The sequence below is a fragment of the Pristiophorus japonicus genome, unplaced genomic scaffold (genome assembly GCF_044704955.1).
Source record: "Pristiophorus japonicus isolate sPriJap1 unplaced genomic scaffold, sPriJap1.hap1 HAP1_SCAFFOLD_422, whole genome shotgun sequence".
In the NCBI taxonomy this organism is placed as follows: Eukaryota; Metazoa; Chordata; class Chondrichthyes; family Pristiophoridae; genus Pristiophorus; species Pristiophorus japonicus.
In genome coordinates, this window is record NW_027254113.1 from 270,828 (window position 1) to 280,727 (window position 9,900).

The window sequence follows — 9,900 nt, forward strand, 5'->3', positions numbered from 1 at the left end:
AAGGAGGGGTTGGGTTGAGGACGGTTGGAAAGTAGGGATGAAGGAGGGGTTGGTGTGAGGGGGGGTTGGAGAATAGGGATGAAGGAGGGGTTGGGGTGAGGGGCTTGGAGAGTAGCGGTGAAGGAGGGGTTGGGGTGAGGGGGTTTTGGGGAGGAGATGTAATGTAGGAAATGCAGCAGCCGATTTGTGCACAGCGGGATCCCACAATCAGCCATGTAATGATGAAAAGACAATCCATTCTCAGTGACGTAAGTTGAGGGATACACATTGCCCAGGACACTGGGGTGAACTCCGCCTGTTCTTCCTCTGAATCGTGGCCGTGGGATCTTTTACATCCAACTTAAAATCTCGACAGGGCATAGGTTTAATGTCTCATCTGAAAGACGGCACCTCTGACAGTGCAGCACTCCCTCTGTACTGACACCTGGAGTCTGGGCCTAGATGATGTGCTCGGGCTCTGGATTGGGAATTGAATCCTCACTCGGCCGAGAGTGCTACCACTGAGCCAAGGCTGACAGGGTCTGTTCCCTGTTCCCGTTACACTAGACCGTGCCGGTGTTATTACACTGACCCACACATTCATACTGCAGTGGGCCTTGACTCTCTTATCACACATTCGGCAAAGCATTTGTTACAACAAGAAAACAACCAGAACTTACATTAATATAGCGCCTTTAATGCAATGAAACATCTCACGGTGCTTAACACGATCGATATCAATAAGAAAACATTTTTGACACAGAGCCACAGAGAAAGATATCAGGACAGATTCGCAAAAGGTTGATTGAAGAGGTAGTTTTTAAAAAGAACCTTGAAAGAGGAGGTGGAGGTTTAGGGGGGAATTCCAGAGCTTAGAGCTTCGGCAGCTGAAGACACGGCCACCAATGGTGGAGCGATTAAAATCAGGGATGGGCAAGGACAGATTTGGAGGAGTGCAGAAACTCGGAGGGTGGTGGGGCTGTAAGAGTTTAGAGATGGGGAGGGGCGAGGCCATGGAGAGTTTTGAAACCAAAGATTAGAATTTTAAAATCGAGGCGTTGCTTAACCAGGAGCCAATGTAGGTCAGTGAGCACAGGGGGATGGGTGAATGAGGTTATAGCAATAGGCCCCGACTTGCACACACTATTAGAGGAGATCCAATCTTTGTTTTGTTGCACTAGACACTGCCTGTGTGACCATCACACTCGATCTAGCATTGTGTTCAGTATTACACTAGAGTCTGCCTCTGTTATTATTGGATCAAACACTGTCTTTGTTACTCACAGTGGGCCATGCATTTGCTGTTATTACTCCGGACCCTGTCTCTGGAATTGTTACACTAGACCTGAAAATAACCTGCCCCTGCAGTTCCAGTTCTAGTGCACACCTCTATTATTATAACTGTAGATCGTGTCTCTGTTGTATTCTATAGAGAATGTTTCTAGTATTGTTAAAGTGTTAAAGGCTTCTGTTCATGTGACACTATCACCTCTTTCAATTATTATTGCCAAAAAGTTCTTTCAATATTAAAGACTTGTTTCTAGTGTAAAACTCGGCCTTGTCAGTTATTAGTGCACCAGACCCTGTCTCTGTTTATATTACACTAGACCCTCTCTTTGTTTATATTACACCGAGCACTGTCTCTGTTTATATTACACCGGGCCCTGTCTCTGTTTATATTACACTGGGCCCTGTCTCTGTTTCTACTGGGTCTTTTGTGCTGGCACAATAGGGTGAGTCCAGGTTGGTCCAATAGTGTGTGCCAGGCCTGGAACCAGAAGGGTGAACACGGGGCCTGCGGGCTGTGAGTCGGGGCCTGGGCCCGAGCCTGGGTGTGTGTGAAGCGGATGGTGCGGAGTGTTGTCACTCCGGCCTGGGTCCGCACTCGGGCTGTGTGACCCCCCCCCCTCCCCGCCCCCCCCCCCCCGGGGTTTATTTAACCCAAGGGAACTATTGGTTCTGCACTTTGTGACCGACAGGCGACAAGCCCCGCCCACTGTCTGGCCCCCACACCCAGCCACCCCCTCCCCCCCCGAATCATTCCATGCAGGTGGTACTGAGAAACAGGACTGGGGGAAATATGCACTGGGACTGGCGTAAGGCAATTTGGCTGGTGGGGGCATATATTGGGACTGGGCAAGGCACTTTGGCTGGGGGAAGCACTTTGGCTGGGGGAGGCATATATTGGGACTGGGCAAGGCAATTTGGCTGGTGGAGGCATATATTGGGACTGGGCAAGGCACTTTGGCTGGGGGTGGCATATATTGGGACTGGGCAAGGCACTTTGGCTGGGGGAGGCATATATTGGGACTGGGCAAGGCACTTTGGCTGGAGGAGTGCATTTAAAGAGATGGAACCCTGTGAGGTGGAGCAAACATTGCAGCGTTTGGGAATGACATGGATTCATTCAGGCCGGGCAGCGGGGATTATTTCAGGGAATAACAGTGGAGCTGTTTTTGTTTAAACAGATGAAACCCTGTCATTGTGGAACAACCACGCTTCTCGTGTCCTGGTCAAGTACGTGTGCAATAAGTGTCGTCATCTGGAGGAGCTCGATCTCCGGGTTTCGGAGCTTGAGCAGCAGCGAGTGTCACTGCATCCGCGAGGCTGAGAGCTACGTGGATAGCACCTTTCAGGGGGTCGTCACCTCGCAGCATAAGAGTGTGCAGGCAGAGAGGGAATGGGTGACTGCCCAGACAGACATGGAGGACCAGGCAGGTAGTGCAGGACACCTCTCAGTGCATCTCACTCTCTGTACTGGTGGTTCCTCAGGGAGTACAGCCAGAGCCAAGTCCAAGGCATCATGGGTGGCTCAACTGTATGGAACGGGGTAAGGGCAAGGTCAGGTAGGCAATAGTGAAAGGGGTTTCAATAGTTACAGGAACAGACAGGCCTTTCTGCGGCTACCGACATAACTCCAGGATGGTCGGTTGTCTTCCTGGTGCCAGGGTCAAGGATATCATTGAGAGACTGCAGGACATTCTGAGGGGTGAGGGTGAACAGACAGATTCCTGAGGGACTGGGGACTGTACAAGCCGGATAAGGTCACACCTCAACAGGGCCCCGACCATTATCCTCCCGGGGTTTGCGAATGCTGTTGGGGAGGGTTTAAACTTGCTTGGCAGGGGGATGGGAACCTGAGCGTAGATTCAGGAGGGAGAGAAGTAAAGCTTGGAAATGGGAGCAGAAAATTCGTAAATGAGTTTGGAAGTCAGAGGAAACAAAGGCTAGAAAATCGACAACAAAGGAGTTTGGCCGTGCTTAATGGTATATACTTCAATGCAAGAAGTCTAGGGGATAAGGCAGATAAGCTGAGGTGTTGTTACAGCAGTGAGGAGGGATGAGATGTTGGAAGGATCATCAAATGAGGCCATATGTGTTGAACTGATGAACAAAAGCGGGGCAATCACAGTGTTGGGAGTGTACTATAAACAGTCAGAGGGAGATAGAAAAGCAAATATGGAGGAAGGTTTCTGAGAAGTCCAAAACCACAGGGCAGCAATAGTCGGGGATTTCAACGACCACAGAATCATAGACATTTACAGCACAGAAGGAGGCCATTCGCCCACTGTGTCTGTACCGGTCGAAAAAGAGCTATCCAGCCTAATCCCACTTTCCAGCTCTTGCTCCACAGCCTTGTGGGTTATGACACTTCCAGTGCATATCCAAGTATGTTTCAAATGTGGTGAGGGTTTCTGCCTCTACAACCCTTTCAGGCAGTGAGTTCCAGACCCCCACCACCCTCTGGGTGAAAAGTTTCTGCTCAACTCCCCTCTAATCCTTCTACCAATTACTTTAAATCTGTGCCCCCTGGTTATTGACCTCTCTGCGAAGGGAAATAGGTCAGTTCAGAGAAGGTTCACAAGGTTGATTCCTGAGATGAAGGGGATGTCATATGAAGATAGGTTGAGCCTGTACTCATTGGAGTTTAGAAGACTGAGAGGTGATATTGAAATGTATAAGATGCTGAGGGGGCTTGACAGGGTAGATGCAGAGAGGATGTTTCCCCTCGTGAGGGAAACTAGAACTAGGGTGCATAGTTTCAGAATAAGGGGTTGTCCATTTAAAATGGAAATGAGGAAGAATTTCTCTTCCAGAGGGTCGTGAATCTTTGGAATTCTCTGCCCCAGAGAACTGTGGAGGCTGGGTCATTGAACATATTTAAGGTGGAGATAGACAGATTTTTGATAGATAAAGAAGTCAACGGTTTATGCGAGAGGGCAGGGAAGTGGAGTTGGGACCAAGATCAGATCAGCCATGATCTTATTGAATGGTGGAGTGGGCTCGAGGGGTCCGATGGCCTATTCCTATTTATTTCTCCTTATGTTCTTATGTCCTTCCTATCCACTCCATAATTTTGTAAGCAATTCTATCCTCAGCCTCTATTCCAAAGAAAATAACACCACCCCATCTAAAATTCTTCAGCTAAAATTCTTCAGTCCAGGCAACATCCTTGAAAATCTCATCTGTGCCCTCTCCAGTGCAAAGACGTATTTCCTGCACTGTGGTGACCAGAACTGTGCGAATACTCTAGCTGTGGTCTAACTAGTGTTTTACACAGTCCTAGCATAACCTCCAGAGTCTGGAACTTACTGCCTGAAAGTCGAGGCAGAAACCCTCAGCGCATTTACCGAAGTACTTGTATATGCACTGGAAGTGCCGTAACCTACAGAGCTATGAACTAAGAGCTGGAAAGTGGGATTAGGCTGGATAGCTCTTTTTCAGACACACGAGGCCAAATGGCTTCCTTCTGTGTTGTAAACTGCTATGATTCCATGTCACCAATCCCCTCCTGTCTGATATAAACCCACCCCACAGTCACTGACACCAATCCCCTCCTGTCTGATATAAACCCACCCCACAGTCACTGACACCAATCCCCTCCTGTCTGATATAAACCAACCAACATCATAGGCAGTCCCTTGGAGTCGAGGATGACTTGCTTCCACATTACAAATGAGGTCTCAGATGTCTGTTAAGTCCAATGCAGGAGCTACAGTCTCTGTCGCAGGTTGGACAGACGGTGGTTGAAAGTACGTTGGTTGAAGTGCCGGTTTGTTGAAGTGCTTGGGTTGTCGTGTGCTCCTCCCGCCGTAAGCACTTGGTCTCCGCTTGCTCCAGGTGAAGAGACTCGAAGTGTTCGACGCCCTCACGGATTATTCTTTGAGCGATCTTGTGCCAGAGATTCCCAGGTGTCAGTCGGGATGTTGAACTTCAAGGAGGCCTTGAAGGTGTCCTTGAAGCGTTTCCTCGGCCCCCGGGGCTCGCTTGCCATGTTGAAGCTCCAAGTAGAGACTTTGCTTTGGGAGTCTCGTATCGGGCATGTGGACGATGTGTCCCATCCATCGTAGCTGATCGAGCGAGGTCAATGCTTCAATGCTGAGGATGTTGGTCTGTGCGAGAACAGACGTTGGTGCGTCTATCCTGCCAATGGATTAGCAGGATCTTCCGGAGGCAGCGTTGATGATATTTCTCCAGTGCTTTGATGAGCCTGCTGTACATAGTCCATGTCTGAGAAGCGTGTCTGAGGGCAGGTATCACTACTGCTCGGTAGACCATGAGCTTTATGCCGGTTTTACGGTTCTGGTCTTCAAACACTCTATGCCTTAGGTGACCAAAGGCTGTGCTGACACACAGAAGGTGGTGTTGGACCTAGTCATTGATATGTGCCCTTGTTGACAGCAGGCTCCCGAGGTATGAAAAATGGACCATTTTGCCAAAGGCCTCATCATGGATTTTGATCATCCAGGGTGGGGTGGGGGTGAAGGACAGTGCTGTGTGGTGGGGATAGGTTGATGGAGCACCTTTCTTTTCCGGAGATGTTTAGTGTAAGGCCTATACTCTCAGACACTACGGTGAACGTGTTGACGATGGTTTAGAGCTCGTCCTCTGAGTGAGCGCAGACACAAGCATCATCTGCATATTGTAATTCGATGACAGAGGATGGCACGACCTTGGATCTGGTCTGAAGGCGATGGAGGTTGAACAGTTTCCCATTTATTCTGTAGATTATCTCCACTCCAGCAGGAAGCTTACTGACGGTGAGATGTAGCAATGCAGCAAGGAAGATGGAGAAGAGCGTGGTTGCAGTGACACAGCCTTGCTTCACCCCGGTCCTTACATGAATTGGGTCTGTGGTGGATCCATTGCTCAGGATCACAGCTTGCATGTTATCACCAAGCAAGTGGAGGATGGTGACACATTTTTGAGGACAGCCGAATTTGAAAAGTACACCCCATAATCCCTCACGGTTGACAGTGTCAAAGGCCTTGGTCAGGTCAAAGAAGGTTGACCCAACCCCACAGTCACTGACACCAATCTCCTCCCATGTGATATAAACCAATCCTTGTCACTGACACCAAGTGGACTGGGAAAATATGTTCAAGGGTAAGACTGTAGAAATGCAGTGGCAAACATATAAGGAGACACTTCATAATCTCAGCAGAGAAACAAAGATGCTAAGAGAAGGATGAACCATCCCTGGCGAAGTAAGGAAGTAAAGGATGGTATCAAATTGGAAAAAAAAGCATACAATGTTGCGAAGGACAGTGGAAGGCCAGAGGATTGAGAAATGTTTAGAAACCAGCGAAGGAGGACTAATAATAAGAAAGACAGAGATGATAGCATACGAGATCAAACTAGTAAGAAATATAAAAAGACAGTAAGAGCTTCTACAGGTATGTAAAAAAGAAACGAGTAGCTAAATTAAACGTTGGTCCATTAGAAGATGAGACTGGAGAATCAATTATGGGAAACACGGAAATGGAAGAGACTTGGAACAGATATTTTCTATCGGTCTTCACAGTAGACACTAAAAACATCCCAATAGTTGTTAAAGGAGTTATTGTGGGGGGTGGGGACCTTAAAAGAATCACTATCACTGGAGATAAAGTAGGAAGCAAACTAATGGGATTAAAGGTGGACAAGTCTCCTGGACCTGATGATATACATCCCAGGGTCTTAAAAGAAGTGGCTGCAGAGATAGTGGATGCACTGGTTGTAATCTACCAAAACTCCCTGAGTTCTGGAGAGGTCCCAGTGGACTGGAAAACTGCAAATGTAACATCCCTATTTAAGAAAGGCGGGAGACAGAAAGCAGGAAACTAAAGACCAGTTAGCCTACCATCTGTCAATGGGAAAATACTGGAGTCCATCATTTAGGAAGTAGTAGCAGGACATTTAGAAAATCATATTGCAGTCAAGCAGAGTCAGCATGGTTTTATGAAAGCGAAATCATGTTTGACAAATTTTCTGGAGTTGTTTCAAGATGTAATGAGCAGAGTGGATAAAGGACAACCCGTTGATGTATATTTGGATTTCCAGAAAGTATTCGATAAGGTTACTGCACAGGCTAAGAGCTCACGGGGTTGTCGGTAATATATCAGCATGGATCGAGGATTGGGTAACACACAAAACGGAGTCGGGATAAATGGGTCATTTTCAGGTTGGCAAACTGTAACTAGTGGGGTGCCGCAGGGATCAGTGCTGGGGCCTCAACTATTTACAATTGATATTAATGACTTGGATGAAGGGACCGAGTGTAACGCAACCAAATTTGCTGATGATACAAAGATAGATGGGAAAGCAAGTTGTGAGGAGTACGCAAAGAATCTACAAAGGGATATAGACAGGCTCAGTGAGTGGGCAAAAATCTGGCAGATGGATGACAATGTGGTAAAATGTCAGGTTATCTCCTTTTGGTAGGAAAAATAACAAAGCAAATTATTATTTAAATGGATGATTACAAAATACTGTTACACAGAGGGATCTGGGGGTTCTTGTACATGAAACTCAAAAAGTTAGTATACAGGTACAGCAAGTAATCAGGAAGGCAAATGGAATTCTGGCCTTTATTGCAAGGGGACGGAGTATAAAAGTCGAAGTCCTGCTACAACTGGACAGGTTATTGGTAAGACCACAGCTGGAGTACTGCACACAGTTTTGGTCTGGACTTGTCTCCATTCCCGTGCTGAGGGGATTTCTACACCAGACAGGAGAGGAACCAGGGAGTGAACCTGAAGCTACCTTCTGTGGATGTGTTCAGTTCTATACTCCATGCTTCCCCTCCCTCCCATTTCTCCCCTCCCATTTCTCCCCTCCCCTGAAGGTGCTGACTCTGGCTGGGTTCAGTTCTACACTCACTGGTTCCCCTCCCCTGAAGTTCCTGACTCTGGCTGGGTTCAGTTCTACATTCACTGCTTCCCCTCCCCTGAAGGTGCTGACTCTGGCTGGGTTCAGTTCTACACTCATTGGTTCCCCTCCCCTGAAGGTACTGACTCTGGCTGGGTTCAGTTTTACAGCGACATTGACCTATTTTGGTCAGAGACACACCTGCTCGGCCCGACGCAAGGTTTCGTGACATTTAACATTGCATCTAAAACATGGTGTTGACAGTGCATTGATACAACTTTGCTCGAATTGTGTGGTTTGTACTACTCAACCACAATGTCTGACATTTACAGAGAAGTGCACATCTCGCAGTCTCAGCCGACTGTGGTTTACATTCTTGTAGCCAAACATCCTGTCCCATGTGATTTCTTGGAACGGTGTATGCGATGTACTTTATTATTACAGCTCCATCCTCCTGTTGCTGGGGCAACCGGGTTTGCTTCTGACCGACTTTGACTATTGCCAGCGTCTTTCGACAGTGAGATTCTAAAATCCTACTTCATCGACAATCACTGGTTGCCCTCTGGCCCTCCCCTTAAAGTGCTGACTCTGGCTTTGTTCAGTTCTACACTCACTGGTTCCCCTCCCCTGAAGGTACTGAATCTGACTGGGTTCAGTTATGCACTCACTGGTTCCCCTCTCTCTCCTCCCCTGTAGGTGTAGACTTTGGCTGGGTTCAGTTGTGCATTCACTGGTTCCCCTCCCCTGAAGGTACTGACTCTGGCTGGGTTCAGTTCTACACTCACTGGTTCCCCTCCCCTGAAGGTGCTGACTCTGGCTGGGTTCAGTTCTACACTCACTGGTTCCCCTCCCCTGAAGGTACTGACTCTGGCTGGGTTCAGTTCTACACTCACTGGTTCCCCTCCCCTGGAGGTACTGACTCTGGCTGGGTTCAGTTCTACACTCACTGGTTCCCCTCCCCTGAAGGTACTGACTCTGGCTGGGTTCAGTTCTACACTCACTGGTTCCCCTCCCCTGAAGGTACTGACTCTGGCTGGGTCCAGTTCTACACTCACTGGTTCCCCTCCCCTGAAGGTACTGACTCTGGCTGGGTTCAGTTCTACACTCACTGGTTCCCCTCCCCTGAAGGTGCTGACTCTGGCTGGAACAAGTTCTACACTCACTGGTTCCCTCCCCTGAAGGTGCTGACTCTGTCTGGGTTCAGTTCTACACTCACTGGATCCCCTCCCTCTCCTCCCCTAAAGGTGTCGACTCTGGCTGGAACAAATTCTACAATCACTGATCTCCTCCCCTTAAGGTGCTGAATGTGGCTGGAATCTGTTCCAAACTCACTGGCTCCCCTCTCATCCAATGCAGATGCTGAATCTGTCTGGTTTCAGTTCTGCACTCACTGGTTAACATAAGAAATAGGAGGAGGTGTAGCCCATCTGGCCCCTCGAGCCTGCTCCTCCATTTAATACCATCATCGCTGATCTGATCATGGACTCAGGTCCGCTCCCCATAACCACTTATTCCCTTATCGTTTATAAATCTGTCTATTTATGTCTTAAATTTATTAAATGTCCCGGATTGCACAGCTCTCTGAGGCAGTGAATTCCACAGATCCACAACTCTCCAAGAAGAAATTTCTTCTTTTAAGTGGGCGGCCCCTTATTCTAAGATTATGCCCTGTAGTTCTCGTCTCCCCATTATCAGTGGAAATTCCTCTCTGCATCCACCTTGTCAAGCCCCCTCATAATCTTACACATTTCGTTAAGATCACCCCTTATACTTCTGAATTCCAATGAGTAG